This window comes from Coffea eugenioides, chromosome 11 (assembly GCF_003713205.1).
Source record: "Coffea eugenioides isolate CCC68of chromosome 11, Ceug_1.0, whole genome shotgun sequence".
In the NCBI taxonomy this organism is placed as follows: domain Eukaryota; kingdom Viridiplantae; phylum Streptophyta; class Magnoliopsida; order Gentianales; family Rubiaceae; genus Coffea; species Coffea eugenioides.
In genome coordinates, this window is record NC_040045.1 from 28,235,777 (window position 1) to 28,258,225 (window position 22,449).

The window sequence follows — 22,449 nt, forward strand, 5'->3', positions numbered from 1 at the left end:
TGGGTTGGTACATCACTTTTCATATCTTTCTTTTGATGTTTCATATTTGACTTGTATATTTAGACATAAGTCGAGGGAGCAATTTCCATCCATGTCCATTTAACCATCCATATCCATCTCACTTAAATGGTTTTGGATTACTAAAAAAAATTAGATGGACATTAATGGACATCCAAATAAAACCAATTGGTTTGATGGTTTTAAGTGGATAATCCATGCAATCCATCTAAATCCATTTAGGAAGGCAACGAGCAAACCCAGCATGTTTTGGTAGTACTACTGTTTTTTATGATGCTGAGTAAATACTCCAAGTCCAAAGACGCTATTCAGCTCTTCCAACTCATGCGGTCAAAGGTTTCTTCTCAATCCGCGTATTCCAAATTTTTACATGCTTTATTTATTTTCTTTTTCCATTTTTTCTGTTTTTATTTTTCTTGGTTATCAAAACTCATCCTATTAATTAACTTAGGAGTGTCATTTTAAGCTGCGTGTTAGTTAAAGAAATTAGCTGTGTTAGTTAAATGAATTTTAAATAGAAAATTGGATATCCATCATCCATTTGGATCCAATCCATATACAGCCATTTATTATATGGATTCAAACGGATTGGACCATTTAATCCATGATCCATTTATATGAAACCAATTATGATCCATATATCCATTTTGCCACTTCTAAATATAAGCACTTACAATTCTTCATTTCAAAGTTGTATGTGTTGGTATTGATGGCTGAAAAGAAATAGTTTAACATTTGGGGATCAGCTGCAGTAAGGGATGCTTTGCTCCATAAGTACATGTACTTGTCATATATTTTGTCCATCCTAACAGTTATTGTGCTACGGACCTCTACAATCAGCTCTAAGTTGGCGCCTAATAATACACAAGTTGTGGCATGGGCTGTAATTCATTTAGGTTTTGTCTAGACCTTAGATGAGGCACCACTCTAAATTTTGCTTTGTACCTCACCATCTTTGGTCATTGGCTCCAATTCCATGATCCCTAATTGCCCCTAATCAGGTTACTTTTAGGTTGGATGTCTGCGACATGTAAATCGTTTTGCATTTGCTGCTTATGTCTGTCTAAGGATATTTTGACATATCATACAAGAATTTTACTACGATCACTATCAGGATGGAAATTTAAGGAGCGGAGCCATGCAATAATGTTTGTTCCAGAGGCCAGTGCCTTATTATTCTTGTGCTTTACTTGCATATTATGAATTATCATACATGCATGTCTACTTGCATGCTTCCCTCCTGTGCATTCTGTCAAATTAGCAAGGGAATGTCAACACGACAATGCATAGTATATTAGTATTTAGAGTCGATGTGTGTTTATTTCAAAGAAAGGTTTAAAATTATGAAAGATTTGTGATAACTAATTTTATGCAAATGATAATTGTACTAATTGTTGATATACTGATAAATTGTACACTAGTGAATCTCATGTATACATTAATTAACCTACTACATGTACTGTTGATGTAATAAAGATTAAACCATCAAAGTTCTTCCAACAAAAATAATAATAAAGTGTAAGTTTAGAACTTTCGAACGTACGCAATAGGTAACGTTGATCTCATCAATCCTTGGAACAAATTTCTAACGATCACTGAAGGGAAGAAATATGTGGATTCTATCTCCCTTGTATAAGCGATTGCAACTTACCAAGTTATTGATTCTTTTCTGCAACCTTTTCATGCATGTTCCATCGGCACAAAAAGTAATTGTTGATTTGATAATCACTATAGCTTAATAGACCGAACAAGAATGTAACAGACACTGTCTTTGGCCTACATCACAATATCTGTTTCTCAAGGATTACACTATATATTTTGATCTCCATTTAGATTATTCAAAACAAGACCGCAATCCATAGCTACCACCAATAGGTGAAAGTTCTGGAACAACCATAACCAAATAGTTTTCAGTTTGGGAGTCATTTTCTTGTGTTGTGATGAGATGTTATATGGATTCTTGATCATTTTGGAACCATTCTCGTCATTTTATCTGGGTGGCAACTTGCATGGAGAGTAATGGTGGTTATAATTAATGCACAACCTGGCTATTGTGAACTTGTATCCCTTTCCATCGACTTGCTTTCCAGTTGATTTCCCTTTTGCTATCAAATGCTATTGATTTTCAGTGGATATATATTCAACTTGCTGGAGTAGACGAGCCTGGCTAAATCGGGTCTTGGTTCACAAAATATTGGCCACTTTTACGTAATTAAAGGTCAGAAAATTAGTCAAGAAAAGTTCAAGATATTAAGCCATTGTGTCAGCTCAAACACAAGGAGGTGGGTAGGCATGTTAATGGGTAGGATTTGAATTAGATCCCTTTGATCTAAATCCAAACCCATTAAATTTAGTTACACCCAAACCTAGATTTTGAAACCCTTATGGGTTTGAAAAATAAATCCGAACCCAGATCCTCGTGAGTTTAGGTATCTAATGGGTATTCGTAGGTATTTTTCTAAACATACAGTGAAGAATTAAAGTAAAAATATTTTAAAATATACAGAGTTCAAAAATAACATAAGTGTCATCTAATTTTGTTTTCAAGTAATAAAATTAACATTCAAGAAATTGAAATGAAATAGAGAGGGAGACAGAGGAAACGGAGGCGAGCAATAGATAGGTGAGATTAGATGGTTTTTTCTTAGATTAAGAGCATATTATTTAATCTAATAGTCATGAAGTATTACTATATTCGATCCAATAGTCATAGGATATTAGATTATTTTATATATATATATATATATATATATATAGGGTTGAAAACAAAAAAGTCCCCTGTGATATACCTAATACACAGAAAAACCTCCCGTGATTTTAAAACATACAAAACGACATCTTATGTTTTGAATTAAATTGTAAACTAATAAAATTCGTTAAACTTAATGAAAATGATGACAGTCTCGGTCGTTAAACTTACCGGATTCCGTTAAATTTACTGGATTCTATTAAGTTGTCCGTTAAATTTACCGGATTCTGTTAAGTTTAACGAATTTTGTTAGTTTACAATTTAATTCAAAACATGAGGTGTCGTTTTGTATGTTTTGAAACCACATGGGACTTTTCTGTGTATTAGGTATACCACAGGATTTTTTTTGTTTTTAACCCATATATATATATATATATATATATATATGTATGTATGTGCCTCTAGATAAGGTCTGATTTGGATTTGGATCACAAAATATTGGACCGAATCCAAATCCAAAACTTTCTTACCTACAGATAGAATTTGACTCCGAGTGAAATCTAAGTTTGAGAAATTAAACCCAGATCCTATCCAAAATATATTGGATCTGGGTAAGATTCGATCGATTGACATATTTAGAGGTAAGTATGAATTAAGTTAATTCCAAGTTGCGAATGCCTTTTGATCCTATTTTATTTTGGAGTTGCTTTGATTAATGCTGAGTGCCTGATTGCCTACAAATTGAATTTGAAGGCTGGAACTGGACCAAATGATGGACTACGATGCATACCCTCTTCATTTATGAACAGTTCCTTCTTGATCTTAGTCGTGATTCCATCCGCCAATTCCTTCATAACTTAAATGAAAGATTTGAGAATCCACCAGAGCCACCGAGACCTTTATTAGGGATGGATGTCACGGGCGTGATTATTTCTACATTTGTAGCTATTCAATTTTAAATGGGACTTGGGTTTCTATGTAGTTTGTATTAAGGACCTATGGATTTCAAACCTTTACCATATGTTGTCTCATCGTGACGTGATCTGAGTGTTAAAAAGGTAGACCTCCAGACCACATGCATTCCCTGGTATTTCCCTTGGGATCTCTAGTAAGCATCAAAAGGGGATTGATTATTCCTAAACTTTAACTCTAATATGCAAAGAAGCAAAAGGTCCTTAGATCACCTGGATATTTTGATTTTTGTTATTTAATATATCATTGCCTTGATGAAATCATATTGAATAAGTTATGGCATATAGATTGTTACTTGGTTAAATAATTGACAAAATAGAATAATGATATTATTGGTTTTTCCTTGTTAAAGCTGCCTTCCATGTGTGCTCTCCGACATCTCAACTCACATAATTTCTTCCAACAAGAAATTGATATATATACTTCCTCCGTCCCATTTTGATAGACTTATTTTCTTTTTATATTCATCTCAAATTATAATCCAATCTTCAATTGAAAAATGTTGATGTAGTTAATTTGTAAGTTCTCTAAAATGCCCTAGACTTGTTTTCCTTCTTTGATAAACTTGTTTTTCTTTTTTATCCATCTTAAATTGTAGTTCACTTTTCAATTGATGAATGTATATGTAGTTAATTTGTAATTTTTCTAAGATACCCTTATTTAATATAGGTTATTACTGAATGTAACCTAATTTATTTACTGTAAAGCTAAATTAATCATTAATCATACTTTTTTAATGTATTTAGTCATACTCCATTTAATAGAAGGATATTTTTGGAGGGAGTAATTAACTCTCATAATGATTTGCCACAGTAACTCTCATAATAATTAACCCTGTGGGGTTTTCTATCCCACATCGGTAATGGGGGGGTTGGGGTTTAGGTTTATAAGTCCCTCACAGGACTCCAAAAGTTACCGGCTTTTGGAGTTACTGTGGGGAGTTAGGTTTATTTGCCAAAAATTCTTACTTTCGTAAGAAAATGTCAGAAAGAAAAAAAAAATTAACTCTCATGATTTGGAGTTATAGGCTCCACCTGGCAATTAAGAGCCTCAAAGCCCACAAAGTTATAAGAAAATATTTTAGAATTAAGAGTTGGGCAGGAGTCGCGCGAACGCAGGCCCCCTCTACTAGGATGTAGGCTCAACCAACTTGGGCTGATCTTAGGCGGGCACCCCTCCCAAGTGCAGTGGAGGTCACCAACTTAGGCCATGGGCCTTGTTGATCACCCATTGACCCCGTCCAGGTAAGTGTGTTTCCAAGTAGCTTCCATGGATATTTAAAAATCCATTACAAGGCTTGTCGGCTCCTATCTGTCCCGATTTGGGATGATGCTTTCGTCAATGCTTTTGTCATTCTATTCTTTATTGTGGGTCCTAACTCCTAGCTAGTAACAACTAACAAGTATTGTTACGTTCCGGATAAAAAGCAAATTAATAGTCAATAAATATACATCATCAGTTGCAATATTATGGAGATTCTATGGCCCCTTTTAGGTATCACGCTCACAAGTGAAATTCACCGTTAGATAGCGATAGAAGTGTTATGGACCATTAAATTAAATATACTTACATATTTAATATTTAAACTATTATTTTAATGAGAGATACAAACTGAAGGAATGGTAGCCAAAAGGTATCATAGGATTTTTTACAATCAATCTTTAAGTGTTTTAAGATGTCTAATTGCAATGACCTTTTCCCTTTCTCCTTTTTCATTTTTGTCTTGTAATATAGTACAGTGAACTTTAGAAGAGGAAAAGTTTCATTTTAGTAATTATCATCCCAATTAAAACATTTGAACTTGGATATGAGAGGTGAGGGTACCATGGAAATAACAAAATACTAAGAGCCAAATGATGCTATCACTTGAAAAGAGAAGAACTATAGTTCTAAAGAGGGTATATCGATATACACAGATTAGATTGGATACAGATAGTTTCAATGGATAAACTGTCTTTTTAAGAGTTTGCTTTTCTCTTTACCTTCATGAAACTAATTTGACTGTCAGCATAATCTGACTAGAGTAACCATCGAACACCACCAGATAAAAGCACTCACAATCACACAAAACATCCACACAAATGACCTTTTTAGTTCTTTGGGCATGGCCCCTTCTTAAGAAGCAATTTACGTGAAATTGTAAAAAAAATTAGTGGACCAAGAAATTTTCTTTTTTCACAAACCATTTCTAATTTATAAGGAAAAAGAATAGGTGACCAAAAAAAAGAAAGGGGAAACAAAAGAAGAAAACTAGAAATCAGGACTCAAAAAATATTTGCAGTAAGTAACTGTTAAAGTTTCTAGATAGGACTTTTAAAAAAGCTGGGTGTGCATTACTGCATAGTGAAAGAAAAATCCAAAGCCATCAAACTTTTACACCCTGAATGCAAAGAAAAAGTTAGCACAATTTTTCTTCAATTTCTGCTGCTCTTCACTCCTCTCAGATTTTTTCCAAAGAAATAAATAGTTGTCGTGATCAATCAATCAAACTCAGAATGTAATTTGTAAACTTTCAAGTATATTTCTAAAGCTTTCACTCTCACTACATATTCTCTCCTTCTCTAATTTCTCCCATCTGATCAGACAGACAATTCACACCTCCTCTCTTGGGCCACCCACGGCTTCTTCTGGTCACCGCATCAGTCCTTGCAGGTATTCTCTTCTTCATCTGGATTTGGAAAACTTTTGGTGTTTATTACAGAATTAATCCATGAGCAAATGCAACCTAAGGTGATAACGTAGTTTGCAGATAACTATATGTTGCTCGTCTTGATTCGGATTGGAAAACTCGTATTTAATTACAGAAATTAATTCATAAACAATGACATGATGGGATTCCTCAACGTCTTCAACACGTCCTCATACTCACCGTTCTTGAGCATCAGCATGAGAGAGCCTTGGAAGACATCAACAATGTCAGGATGGGATTCCAAAATACGGGTCAATGATGAATTTGCTTGAGTTGGTGGTGGTGCTGGAGGGCAGGCCCTGGCCGGCAACTGGTGGAACTTTCCAAAAACTGCGGCGGCAAAAACTATGGCTGCAGTGGTCGTTTTCAGACTGGAAATTAAAGGATCTGGGTTGGAGGAATTAGAACTAGATTTGAACTCGAATTACAATCTGAAGTAGCTTTGATAATGGTGAAGTTTCTACTGTTCAGAGGCCTAAAAGAAGGATGTTTGAAATTGAAAATGGGGTGATATAACTTTGAGGTTAGATTACTGTGGCGGAAGGAAGATGGTGATGGTGATGATGCCATGGTCAAAGTTGAACCCATTGATGAAAAATTTTATTGTTTTTTTCTCTGTGTTTTGGGGGGAAAGATTTTAGAGGTTTTGTGGAGTGAAATTGGAAAGGAGTGGGGAATGGGTTTGGATGAGAAGCTGGAGTTTATGAAAGAGGAGCGAGGAATGAAGGACCGGTTTTTCAGATTGATGGTCTGACCGGATTTCAGCTTTGCTGGTGTGACCGGACCTTGAATGATTTGCTCAAATGTAATAATTTTTTTTTTTTATTTGGTGAAAGCGTGAAATATATTAACTAATTGTAAAAGGCCGAATTTTCGGCCTCTCTTCCTTAAAGCCATTTAATTAACTAATATTATTAACGTGTTGTCCAATCTACCCTTACTTCTAAAGAGAATTACATTATTTTGACTACTCACCTCCTTACAACGACTCCCTATTGAATTAATTATTCTAACAAAAAAAAAAAAACTACCACTGTTTGAAAATACTACAACAGTTTAATTATTTTAAATTACTATTTTCCAACCAAAAATTATACTAATTATTTTTAATATCTTTTCATTAGTAGTACTCACACTGGATGTACCTTAACCACTAGTTATTAATTATTTTACTAGTAGTTTACTTGGTTAATTTATTTTTTTAATCGTTGATGTTAAGGTCCTATCCTATCTCAATCACTAAGGGATAGTGGAAGTTGAAAACTAACTAAATGAGTGACTTAACGTGCAAATTTAATAGATATCATGGGAAAGAAAGTGGGGATGGACGTGAACTAGCAGATATTATAGAAAATAAAGTAAAAGATGGAAGTTAATTTGAGTGGTAGAGTTATTTTAGGAAGAAGCAGCTTCATGTGAACTAACTCCAACTATCAGGAGTCTAATAGCAGTTGAATTTCTACGTTTCAAGAAGAAAACCATAAAAACAGAGAATAAGAGTTTCAATTGAATAAAAGTTGACATCGATAGATTGAGCAAAGGGAGAGAATACAAGAATTCGACACTTCCAACAATGAATGCGTAAGGCTGTGAACTCTTCTTCGAATATTCCTTAGTTTCCTCTTTCACTAATCAAAGATTTTTTTCCTTAGGAGCCCTAAAAGATGTCTGAAATATGAGGTACAAGTTTTGTCAGTTTTGATAACTTGGGATTTGGTAAGAGAATAAAGGGAAATAGAGGCTTTAGAAACCTCATATTTGGTTTTAGAAACTTGGGATTTGGTTAGAGAATAAAGGGAAACAGAGGCTTTAGAAACCCCAGATTTGGTTCGAGAATAAAGGTTAGAGAATATAGGGAAATAGAGGCTTTAAAAACTAATAGGAAACAGAGGGAAGGAAAGCTAAAAGATAAAAGGGGAAAATTTCTCCAATAAGCTTCTCTAAAACACAATTGGAAATTATGTTTAATTTGCAGATCTTTGTGGCTATATTTTGGTAAAAGACGTTAACTTAACAATAGAATATTTTGGTAATTTTAATGGCTTTCAGTGGTGGATTTTATTATGTACTCTTGGCCAGAAACGGTATAGCATTGTGCATTAAATGGTCCAAATCTAAGTTACAGCTTCGGACGTAAAAAAAAAAAAAGAAAGAAAAGCAAGATGAACCAATATTATTAGAGTAAGAGAAATGGTGCAAAAGAGGTCAATGCAGACGGTTTCTTGAATACTAGTGACGGTTTGGCAGTTTGATGGTAATTAATTCCCCCCGAAAAGACATGCTTGAGTTTCAGATTTGGTTTCAAAATATGTTATTAGGGCAAACTAACTCCTTAATTTCTAATATAATCATGATAAAACAATCAAAGTATTTAGAAATTCCTTTACAACCCACAAGATTTGATATTGGACTAGTTTTGAATTAACTAATCCTATTGGTTAAATTGAGTTCAAAGTGTTTTGAAATTAAACCCGCGAAATATAAGAATATAGTGAAATGCCCAAATTAATTAGACCAATTCCTTTTCATAAATTGGATTATTTTAAGAGCCCAAATTTGTAGCAATGACCCAATATTAATTAGACACCTTAAAGAATTTATTTTAAAAGTCCAATGTTGTTATAAAGACCCAGCTGTGAATAAATGAACTCAAAGACTCTTTTAAGTGTCCATATAAATTGTAAATCCAAATATAAATATGAATAAGACCTTTTCATGAATGGGCTTAGTTCTAAGGTCAAGTCTAAGCTCAAATAAATTTTGAACTAATGTAGGCCCGTTTACACTAAAATAGGAAGTTTCTTTATGAATATATGAATTTAGACATTTTCTAAAAAGGAAAAGTTTTCAAATCAGGGAACCTCCTAAAAATTTAAAACTTTCTAAATTAGAATCTATATCTATATAAATTTGAGAAGGGATTTTTAGCAACAAGCCTCCACAAATCTTCCCACTACCAATTCCATTTTTCTAGCATTTCACATTTAATTTAATTTATAAAATATATTTCTCTTAACTTCCACATCTACTCTTCACATTTGAAATTGTTTGTTATTTTTTAAAATCATTCCATTTCAAATTGTTGGTTGTTGGTATATATGCATGTTATCCTATTTGAACTTCAACCCATCACCTTTCTGATTATTTTGCGTTATTTATGATTCTACTCCAATTAAAATTTCTATAAGACCGTAACAAGAGATAACAAATATAATATCCTTTCATGCTTTCTTATTAATTTAAATAAGTAAGATTATTTACACTCCATTTTTGTTATGCACACTTCAATAATCATTTTGATCATATAGTTTTCATTAATTAGACTTTATGATAAAATAAATGGTGGAATTGCAAATAATAAAAAATGGAGTGCAAATAATATTTTCCTAACTAAGAAGTGGCTTCCATGCTTTTTTAATTTAAATAAGTAAGAAGTTGCTCCACTTATATAGGAATTTGGTTTGAAGTTTATTAGTGGAAGGGTAAATAAAGAGAAAACATTGTCAAACTTAGTAAAAGTAAAAAAATAAATGATAATATTTTATCTTTTAACTTAGTAATCCTAAGTAAAAGAGCAAAATTAAATATAAAACAAAAAAGAAAATAATGTCATGGATTTAAAAAATCATGAATGGTACCATTCATGAAATCTAAATTATGAAATTACTAAATAAAAAACAAAGTACTACTGGCCTTTTAATGTGGAAATTTTTTTTTGAAATATTTATTTTTGATAAAAAAAAAAGTAATGATAATAACAACACCAATTCTACCAAAAATTTTTAAAAAGTAACATTATAGTTTAAGAGAAAAATATAGAACATTCGACTCTAAAATACTACTTAATTTGTATATATCTGGCCCAAATTTGACCCTGGTTAGATTTGAATAAGAGTGCAAAACCCAAACACTAAGGATAACTTTTGGTATCATTAATTATTTTATGTATTCTTATTGCCGTCTTCATATGTAAATATGTATTTGCTATGTTAATATATATATATATATATTGATTGTAGTACTTGAGGATATTATAGCTATTATCAGTTTTTCATTTCCATTTTTAAATATTAATAATTGCAACCATTGTAATCAATTTTCAATTTTATATTTTCATTATGCTATGTAAAGTTAAATATATTGGGTCTCAGGGATATGAATTTAAAGGTTGGGTATGGGGGGAGGAGGGATGGAAGAAAATGGTGAGGAGTTGAAAAGGGCGAGAAAGGTTGAAGAAGAAATGTGCGTTACAAGGATGGAAGGAAAAGGAAAAGAAGAAGAAAGGGGATTGTAAAGATATGACAGAGATGACAAAAAAAAAATAGAGTGGTACCATGATAGAAAATATGAAAGTCGTAGAAGGCATATGATGACTAACTGGCGGATAAGAGAACAGGGAAATGATAGTAATTTTTAATAGTTTTGAGAACTCTAAAAACATATATTATAGAGATTTTTTTAAAATATACGTTAAAGTTTATGAAAAACTCTAATCTAAATGCAGTCAACAATTTTAGCGGTACAAGATAGGAGAAAGATTTTTTTTTCTAAAAATGGAAGAAAATAAATTGGTTATAATTTATTTTTTTATATTATAAGTTTTGATATATGGGTATAACATAATATGTTTTGTCGGATACTGATAAATTAATTTTTTTTTAGAAAACTCTTCTTACCTTACCACTCAACCTAACTCTCTCCTTAAATACGTTAACAATTCCTCTATCATGTAAATCATTATAAATTAAAATTTTTTCAACATGTTAAGCATACACTTCTTTAAAATTTTTAGTCTATATATATATTGATAAGGGTTTATTTTACGTATTTTTAAGTACATTTTATTAGTTAATTTTGGTTTGATTATTTAGTTTTATAACTAAAATAACTAAGGTTTTGGTAAAAATCTACATTTTATGTTAAAGTGGCTAACATTACATTTCTATTGATTTTTATGGTAAAAACTTCATATTTTGTAGGTTTAATGATTCAATCATCAAATGAAGTGCATTGGGAAGATATTTGGATGATTGAAGATGGATTAAAGTGGTGAAAATAAAATATGAAGTCTAAAAGGAGAAATGCAATTTGAGAACAAAAGAATCAAGAAAAAGTCAGCTTTGACAACTCAGACACATTTTCATAGTTTGACTATATCTGGAGCTACACAGCTCAGATCAAGGTGATCTTGGTACCATTTTGAAGCTAATAGATATATCTACATTTGGTATGAAGACATCAAAGTATAATTCAGCTGTTTTCTTGGTCAAAAAGTCGAAATACAGAAACTTATCTGGATGGTCAAAAGCTGAAGCCCAGAATTGACCAGTTTATGGTATTTCGATCATATCTCAGGCTACAAAGCTCCGATTTGGATGATTCTTGAAGCATTGGAAAGCTAACTCAAAGGGATACAACTTTTGTGTTTTATACAAAAGTTGGTTCGGCCTTTATCATGGAGAAAATGGCAGTTGAAATAAGGCCAGAGTGAAAACGCAAGTAGACAAAACGCGAGTTGATGCCGCGTTTTGTGTAGGCGCGTTTTGTAGCCGAAATTCTGCATTTTGACTCAGCCATTTCTCTTGTGTTCATACCACTTTCCAGCTATAAGATGCAAGGGAATTCGGTGCACATGCTTCAGAAGACAAAAGGGCAAGAAAGGTGGCTTATTTTCAAGTCAAAAACATTTGTTATTGACTATCTTAACAATTTCAGATTTGGAAATCAAGTGTGGAAAGTTTGACCAGTGGAAAATGAGTTTTGGAGTAGTTTATATGCAGAGACATTTGGGAGGTCAGATAATGATACGGGAGAAGCTTGGAGTCTGCAAAAATGTAGCTTTTCCATTCTCTTAGTGTTAGTTTAGCTTAGTATAGAGTAAGATAGTTCATCCATTCTTGTTATTAGCTAGATGAAGAAGAAGATGGAGGATGAAGAAGGCAAGGAAGAAAGCTCATGTGACAAGGGTTGTATTCCTTCCAAATCTTTATCTTTTGTACTTGATTCCAAGTTTAGTTAATATACAAGTTCTGGATTTTATGTTTAATATGTGTCTTTAAAGTTTATACCTTGGGTTTGGTTGAACTTTCTATGATTATTAGTGCTTATTATTTGGCTATTTAACTGCTATGATTTGCGCAAGTTATTTAGCACTTTAGCTCTTTAAATCATGATTAATATGGTACCATTGATTGTGATTATCTAAGGTGTTATTTCTGCAATGAAAATTGAGATTTAACATTAGTTCAAGAAGTGCTAAACATAGGGAGTACACTCACGAAAGTAGAGGTGCACCTATGTGGTTTTTAGTGATTCATTTCATGTAATTTCACTGAAGAAATGAACTTATAGCTAATTTCATAACCATGAGAATAGGTATGGATTAGTTATAAGTATAATTGATTCACTACGAAAGTAGGATTCAAATGCATAAGGAAATTACACTATAATTAGCCTAGATGTAGTACTCAATGATCCAAATATAACACTTGCATGAGTAGTTAGGGATACCACAACCTCAGGAGCTTTTATTTGTTAATTTCTTGTATAAGTGCAGTAGGTTAAATTTCTTATCATTAATTGATAGTTTAAATAATAGAGAAACTTTAGTAATACTGGTAATTGTTCACTCTTCCCTGTGGGATCGACCCGATATATACCCTAAATTACTAGTTGACTTGTATACTTGCAGTGAACGGGTGTAATTCGGTTTTTTAACTTGTACGTATGTAAAGTACCCGTCATATATATATATTATTCTGTACCACAATATATAAATATATACAATATTATTTTGATTTGAAATATAATCCCGTGCATAGCACGGGTCAAAATACTAGTACTTTAAAAAATGGGAAACTTTTCAAATTGGAAAACATTTTAAAAAGGAAACTTTCTAAATTAAGAAACTTTCCAAAATAGGAAATTTATCTTCATAAACTATTCAAGTACATTTTAAAAAATGTCCAAACATATATATATATTATTGATTATAGGTTTGAAGCAAGTTTGAGGCCAAGTTAAGAATCACTTCCAGTGAGTAGTTGAAGTAGGTGGTGCTTGTCCTTCTATATTTTTAAAATGCTATATACATATTTTTTCAAATGAAAGACTTAATTTGTTATATGTAAAATGGATCATGTAGGCTTATTTGAAATTCTTTTCTATATTATGAACTATGAAATGAAAGAAATATGCATGTAATATGTGAAATGAATTTACATTGAGAAAAACTGTAAACTTTCATGAAATAAATGGTAGGAACTATAGTTGTGATATGTTATGATAGTCATGGTAACTGTTGTGCTAGACCGATGGACTCATGTTATATTATGTGGTCAAACGGTAATCTAGAAACCTTTTTATCACCCTCCTGGAAGGTGTTTAATTTCTAGATTTAGTACTCAAAAGTCGGATATTATGTGTACTTATTTATGAGTTATGTCTTATGGAAGGAAATGACGTGAATGACATGTTATATGATTTACAAGAATTTTCTACAGATATGATCATATCATGTTGTTTCTATGTCGTGTTCGACGGAGGCCACCTCTAGAACCTAGGGATCAAGTGTCATATCGAATAGAAGTCACTTATATGCATGCCACCAACTTTTCAATGAAATATGTATATGTAATATATGAAACAATGCTAAAGGTTTTCAAGTTGATATATGCATATGGAATTGTGTGACTAAATTTGTAAATATGCAGTATGTATATAATTACATGATCCACAGAAGAATAAGTACTCTCTATTGGGCGTACGTCATTCAACCTACATTATCTTTACTTTTCTTGCAGATCAAGAAGTGAAGAACGATTAAGTTTAGCAGATTAGAGAGAGATAAATAAATTGACAATCAACTCAAGGAATTATAAAGTAAAGTGTTTAGCATACGTATTAACTGAAGTGCTCATACTTAAATTAAGAGTTTGAAATTCTCATGTTATAATTATACCGATTAGTACAGATGATTTGAATTTTTATTGGTTTTAATATTGGCGATGTTATCAATGGAGTAAATGTAAGTTTAAATTTTAGTGAATTTTATAAGTTATAATTAAAATACATAGTAGGATTTCATAGATATGGTGTGCATTATAAAATTGGTCTAGGGATCCGGATTTAGGGCATCACACTAATCATGTCCATCCATGTGAAAAACGTGGAATTGAAATCCCTTCAATGTCTTCTTTGAGTAGTATTTGTGCATCACTTTGCTCAATGGTAAGTTTTGAAAAAAATTATATTTAGGGAAATCATACTAAAAGAAATAAAAAGTAATTGGCATCTTACTTTGTAAAAAAAAAAAAAAATTATCTTGTATACATACTAGTGAGTATAAACACATGTCATGTAATCTCAATTTGAATTTAATCTTCAATTTTTACATATGTGACATACATCAATATTTGCTAGTGCATACATTGTCAATATAAAAGGGTAATATGCATCTTTCTAAGATAGAAGTGAACATAATGTGAAAAAATGCATTATAAGTTTCCTAAGCAAAAAGAAGACGATTTTAACACTATTAAAAGTTTTAGGCATTATACATTTTACAAAAAAACTAACCCCAATTTCAAGTTCAAGTAGCTAGTAATGGTAAAACATGAAGAGCATCATCGGTTGGGCTGAAATAGTAAGTTTAGTTCAGTAAAAAACAAAATACGGCATCAATAGAGCTCATTCAACAAAGTATTAAGAGCATTTAAATATAGGGATAATTGCATAAACCTCCCCTGAGGTTTCTGACACTTGCACTGACCTCCCTTGTGGTTTGAAAAATTACATTGACCTCCCCTGAACTTACTAATCCTTTGCAAATTCAGTCCAAACGATTAAAATATTGTTTTAGGGAATGAAATTAGAATTTTGTACCAGATTTGCCCTTTGTTCTACATGTCCAATGAATGACAAAGCACTACAAATTAATTAACAATTAATAAACTTTAAGGGGTGTAGTTTATGGGTAAATATGCATTATCTATTTAAAGTACCGGCACTTTATGGGTATTTTACTTTCAAACATTAATTTATGATAAATATATCAATGTTTGTAAGTAAAATTCAAAAAGTGTTACAGTAATATTCTTATAAAAAGGAAATTGGTAGGTTATCTATTTAATATAAATTAAATATTAAAAAAAAGAAATGGCCCATAAAGTATTAATTCTTTATGGCTTTCATCCATTAGATGAGTAAAGTATTGGCTCTTTATGAGCATTTTATTCTGAATCATTTAATTTATGTTAAATACATAAATGTTTGTAACTAAAATTCAAAAAGTGTTACATTAATATTTTTACGGAAGGGAAACTGGTAGGTTTTGTATTTAACAAAAATTAAATATTTGAATTTTAACAATCAAGAAAGTAGGGAAGTGGGGAGATGGCTATCTTTCTTTACTTATTATGATGTTGGTAGTGTAGATCTACAAGTTTATATCTTCCTGATGAAATTTATTAACTTCGTGATTACCATCTTTCTTATTTATGCTACTGATAGTGTAGATCTACAAGTTTAGATCTTATTAGATGAGACTGGTTAACTTCGTGATTACCATCTAATGTATTCAAGCATATTATAATTTTGATAGTTCTGATTTCATGACTTTGGATTTGATTGAATGGCATGGATCCAGTAAGTGCCAACGTCCGGTCCAGGTAAGACCATGGGATTTGGCTCTGTAGGGGCGTTGAGGTTCTTGGCACGTACTCCAAGACGGGGAAGTGTCACAAGATCAGATCCAGGAAAAATGAGTTTTTCCTATCAATCTTATGATTTTGTTTGGAAATATGGTCGTCATGTATAGTTAATCTTTCTCAAAAGATTTAGATCTATTCTCGTAGGTTTATTTTTACTATCTTTAATATGATGGAAATATAGTCGTCATGCATAGTTAATTATTTTCAAAAGGTTAGATCTTTTCTTGTAGGTTTCACACTATCCTTTATAATCTGATTAAGAAAAATAGTTTATCCTCCATGGATCCCGAAGGATTCTGTACCAAAGGGAAGAGGAATATAAAGTTTGTTTATCCAATTTGATTTATTGTTTCTTTTCATGGCTTCTTTTTTTAGAACCAACTCTACCTCTTCTAGTTCCTCTTCAAACACCAAACTAAAAGAAGAATTCACATACAAGATGTCAATCAAGATATAGACAATTGGGAAATTCCAAAATATACTCAAACTGATATATATGAAAGAGATAGAAAATGGATGTTTTCTACTTCGGATTATACAATTAAAACGGTAGAACAAACTATAGCATTAGATGCTGATCATGAAGAAATCGAACTATTATCCAAAAGAACAATAGAAAAACATAAGGAAAAATACAATTATATTCATTTTGGATTAGTACAAAATGCAGCTAAACCTTTGACAAGAGAAGGATTAGATACATCCCTACTCCTTTGTCTTAGAGATAGCAGATTCTTAGAATTCAATGATTCCCTCCTAGGTATGGCAGAAACAAGCCTTTGCGGAGGACCAGTATATTTTGATTGTTTTCCAAACTTCACAGTCTCTTTAAAAGATAAAAATATTCTGGATACTTTAACATTAAACATAAAAACTGCTAACTATAGAGTCAAAACTGGGACTCTTCCTGTGGCTATCATTTATAGAATTCAATACAAAGTTATGAATTCAGCATTTAGGACAGGAGCCTTAAAAACTTTACAAAAAGGAGAAACAGTCCTATTCCAAACAGATCTGGCTAGATCTAGGATTACAGTTCCAAGATCTATCACCTGGAACCAGATCTCACTACCAGAAAGCTGGGTTCTTCCCGAAGTAGCTCCAGCAGATCCAATACAAAATACATCAGTCTCAAGCATTCAACAATTTGCTTCTGGAGCTGTTCAAATCAAATTTAACAGATCAATGAGTTTCAGGGCATCATCTTCATCAACAACTGGTATAGATATGCCTAGATACTCAACAGGAAGAAGGTCAGTTTCAGACAGACCACTGAATCCTTCCATTTCAACAGGCTACAAGATCTAGATCTTTCTTCTAAAATTCCACAAGCAAGGTAGGCAGCCAGCAGACCTACTCCTTCAGAGGCCCAAGATGAATCCGCTGATGATGCGGAACAAGAAGGACTTCCTAGATCTCCTACATACTCCAATAACAGAGAATCATCCTCAACTGGATGAGTTAAGGGTGATTTCTTTGGATAAACAAAATATCTGAACAGAATTTTATGCTGACAACAATTATTCGAAAAGAATGTGGTTCTTTGACAAATACAAGGGACAACATCGACAAAAGATACAGGAAGAATTCTATGGTTTCTCAGAAGAACAAAACAACATATTCAGTTCTTCGACTGGTTTTGAAGTTATTCGCAAAGAAAAGAGATTGATTATCCTTTTCGCAAACAACAAATGTGGTGACAAGGTGGCAAACAGCTGAAGGAGAAATCCAAGCACAACTTCCACCATCCAAGTCAATCACCTTTCCATACAAGTCAATGGAAATTAATGCCAAGCCATTCAAGCTCAAAATATCCAGGATGAAGGAGTAATTAATAGCAAGGACATCCAGGGAATTTATGAGCAAAACAACTACACCAACAAGTATCTCCAAACACTCCAGAGAAGCTAGAAGTAGGTGGCTTAAGGAGGGAGATAGAAACACAGCATTCTTCCATATCAGTGTCATGGCAAAGAGAAAAAGGAACAGAATTTCAGCCATCCAGAAAGCAAATGGTAACTGGTGCACAAATGAAGAGGAGATAGAAAAGGAACTTTGCGATCATTACACAGAGCTATTCAAATCATCTCAGCCAGAGGGACTGCAGGAAATCTTACATGAGGTGCCACGGACTATTACCAGACAAATGAATGAGCAACTCATTAAACCAGTTGAGGAAAGTGAAATTAAGCTGGCTCTTTTTTCCATGCATCCCAATAAGACTCCAGGTATAGATGGCATGTCTCCTCTTTTCTTTCAGCAATACTGGCAGATTATTAGTGTGGACATCATTAATGCTGTTAACAGTTTCTTTCATAGTAGCAATTTGCTCAGGTCTGTTAATGAGACAATTATATCTCTGATCCCTAAGGTTGAAGCTCCTGTGAACTTAGCTAACTACCGTCCTATTAGCCTTTGCACTGTTCTATACAAAATCATCTCCAAAATCTTGGCTAATAGGTTGAAAAAAGTCCTTAATCATTGTATTAGTTGTTCCCAGTCAGCTTTCATCCCTGGAAGACAGATCCTTGACAATGTTTTGATTGCTCAGGAAATTCTCCATTTTTTGAAAAATAAAAGAAAAGGTAAAACTGGTTTCATGTCCATGAAGTTGGATATGTCTAAGGCCTACGATAGAATTGAGTGGACTTTTCTAGGGAGAATGATGTTAAAAATGGGTTTCTGTCCTATCTTCGTTAGGTGGATCATGGTCTGTATCTCTTCTGTTTCTTACTCATTTAATCTAAATGGTGGGAAAGTTGGTCATGTTCTGCCTAGCAGAGGTCTGCGACAGGGAGATCCTCTATCTCCTTACTTATTTATTATCTGTGCAGAAGGTCTCTCTGGTTTGCTCAAGAAAGCTGTGGATGACAAATCCTTGACATGATTAAAAATTTGCAAAGATAGTCCTGTTATTTCACATCTCTTTTTTGCAGATGACTCTCTTTTGTGCTGCAAAGCAACTAAACAGGAGGCAGGAATAGTAAAAGAAATCCTCAAAAAATATGAGAAAGCTTCAGGGCAAATGGTGAACTACGAAAAGTCAGCAATGATTTTCAGCAGGAACACACTCAACTAAGATCGAAAGGAGATTGGTGAAGAGCTTGGCAATATGACAGAAGCCATAAGTGGAAAATATCTTGGATTACCAATGGCAATTGGTAAATCTAAGAGGCAAGTTTTTGAGTATGTAAAGAGGAAAATCAGTGACAAGATGCAAGGATGGAAACAGAAGTTGCTCAGTCCGGGAGGTAAGGAGGTGTTGATCAAAGCTGTTGTCATGGCTATTCCAAACTATACAATGTCCTGCTTCAAACTCCCTAGGAGTCTGTGTAAGGATATTGGCTCAAGAATAGCAAAGTTTTGGTGGGAGAATGGCGAGGGAGAGAATAGAATGCATTGGGCCAGTTGGAAGAAGCTGACAGAGGTGAAAGGGAAGGGAGGGATTGGTTTCAGAGATTTAGAAGCTTTCAATACAGCTCTGCTTGCAAAACAAATTTGGAGATTCATCACTGCTCCCAATTTGTTAGTAAGCAGAGTGATGAAAGCTAAGTACATGAAAGACCAGTGGCAGGAAAAGAAACCACCTAGCTCATCCTCTTGGGCATGGAAGAGCATCCATAGTGCCAGACACCTGCTACTCAATGGATTATGGAAGAGGATTGGAGATGGAAGTACTGTAGAGATTTGGAAAGATAAGTGGATAACAGGAAATCCGAATGGCAAACCTGCATCAGCTAAACCAGCAAACTGTAAGATACAAAAAGTAAGTGATCTGATTCTGGAAGGAAAATGGGACAAACTAAAGCTACAACGGGTGTTTAACCAAGAAGAAGCAAAGCTGATGGCCAACATTCCGCTAAGCATATTTTGGAGGAAAGACAGAATGTTTTGGAAAGATTCCAAGTCAGGATCCTATACAGTTAAATCTGGTTATGCAAGGGCCAAGCAAGAGAGGCAAAGTGAAGGAAGGAGGGAGGAAGCAGGTGAGGAGACAAGCTGGGAAATAAGAAAGCATACAATCTGGAAGAACCTCTGGAAGCTAAACGTAAAGGCAAAACTGAAACATTTCATGTGGAAAGTTTTGCAAAACTGCTTGCCCGTAAAAGAGGTTATTCACAAGAGAACGGGGAAAGGAGACCCTATATGTGAGGGCTGTGGGGAGGCAACTGAAACTGTAGAGCATCTGTTTTTCCATTGTCCAATAGCAGAAATGACATGGAAGATGGCACCAGTAAAATGGGAAGGGGCTATGCTGCTCAGGGATAATATATGGAGGTGGTGGGAAACAGTTATTCAGGCCAAGGAGGAAAATCAGGGAAGAGATCGAGTTAACATCACAATCAACCTCCTGTGGCAGCTATGGAAGGCAAGAAACAAACGAATATTTGAACACCGAGTGATAGAAGAGAGAGATGTGGTACAAGTAGCTCAACAGGAATGGCTGGAGTTCGAAATGGCTAATGAAGCTGGGGAGCGAATGGCAAAAATATCAATATAGCAAGAGCAACAGCGCAGATGGGAACCACCAAAGGCAGGGGTGATTAAGATTAACACTGATGCAGCCATCTCAAACCAGTCGGTAAGAACAGGGAAAGGGATCATAGCAAGGAACTGGACTGGAAAACTGATGAGAGCAAAAGGAATAATGGAATGCAAGATGGGAACAGCTATGGAGGAAGAAGCATTAGCAGTAAGAGCTGCGCTTGTGATGGCCAAAGCTGCAGGATGGACGAAAATAGAAGTCCAATCAGACTGCAAATCCGTGGTCGATCAAATTAATGCAAGCAGTGTCCATGACGTTAGCATTCTAACAGTCCTAGAGGACATTGAGGAGCTGAAGAAAGAATTTCAAGAGTGCAACTTTTCTTTTGTGTATAGAACAGGCAACACGTGTAGCCATACACTAGCTCAAAATGCAATTAAGCTAGTACATGATATAGAATGGAACAATGAGTTTCCGGTATGGCTGATGGATATGGCTCGGAAAGATATGAGGGCAATTGCCCCGTTTTGTAACTAACTCTTGTATTATCAAGTTTAATATATGAAAGTACTAATTCCGTTTGTTGAAAAAAAACAAGTATCTCCAACACTTGGAGAATATCTTTTAACCCGAACTATTCCCAAAAATCCTTCTACAACCACTTCTTCATCAAACCCAATTTTCAAACCTCATGAAATACCAACCAAATTTCAAAAAGAATTTCAAAACAAACCCTTAACCCAATTAGAAAAACGAATAGCCAAAATAGAACAATCCTTTTCTACCCCATTGTCTAAACAAGGGTCAAATAACCAAGGTTCTGCAAGTGTTAGTCAAACGGCTTGCACCCTTACCAAAGGAGAACCTCAAGAGTCTTTGACCTTAAACAAATTACATCAACCCTCTTCTCCACAAAACCCAATTACCAATTGGAAAAATCCACAAAAACTATATTATTCCAGAGCCAGTTATCCAGATATTCTTCTTGAAGAAAAACCCAATATCTTGCAAAATTCATATAATGCTAATAACATATATGAATGGAGCATAGATGGCATTTCTGAATATAACATTCTTACAATTCTTCAACAAATGACAATGGTAGCAACAGCCTATCGGACATCACATGGCTGTACTGACCAATTAGCTGCTCATATTCTTATTACAGGATTTACAGGACAACTCAAAGGGTGGTGGGATGAACACCTCACCACAGAAGACAAAGACAGCATTCTTAATGCTATCAAGGTAGATACTAATGGTGAACCAATTCTTCGAGATGGAGATACTATCTCAGATGCGGTGGCAACCTTGATATTTACCATTGCAAAAACATTCGTCGGTGATCCAGGAATATTCAGGGAAAAATCATCGGAATTACTAAACAGTCTCAAATGCAAGAGTCTTTCAGACTTCCGATGGTACAAGGATACATTCTTAACCAGGATATATTCCAGAACAGATGGCAACAAGGCCTATTGGAAAGAAAAATTCCTTGATGGTCTTCCAAAATCTTTACGAGATCTTGTTCGAGAAGAATTAAGGACTCAATACAATGAAACTGTACCATGGGAAGAAATAACCTATGGACAGTTAACAAGTCAAATTCAACAAGTGGCACTCAAAGTGTGCAGACAAGACAAGATGCTCAGACAACTAGCAAAGGATCGAGCCCAAAGGAGAAAAGATCTTGGATCCTTTTGTGAACAGTTTGGGTTACCCAGTTGCTACAAAAAACCTCACAAATGGCCCAAACCCACAAAACATTTTGAAAAAACACCTATATACAAAAAGAAATATCAGCCCAAACAACCTTTACCCATACAGTCTCTACCCATCCAGTCTCCTCAATTAACCAATGTAGACACCAAATTTTTGTCAATTT

General features: G+C 33.8%; 1 non-coding gene across 1 annotated transcript; it reads right to left on the reverse strand.

Moving 5' to 3' along the window:
- Positions 1-4,776: 4,776 nt before the first annotated feature.
- Positions 4,777-4,931, reverse strand: LOC113754548. Its single transcript, XR_003465231.1, has one exon. It is a non-coding gene; the product is annotated as a U1 spliceosomal RNA (small nuclear RNA).
- Between the last annotated feature and the right edge of the window lie 17,518 nt (positions 4,932-22,449).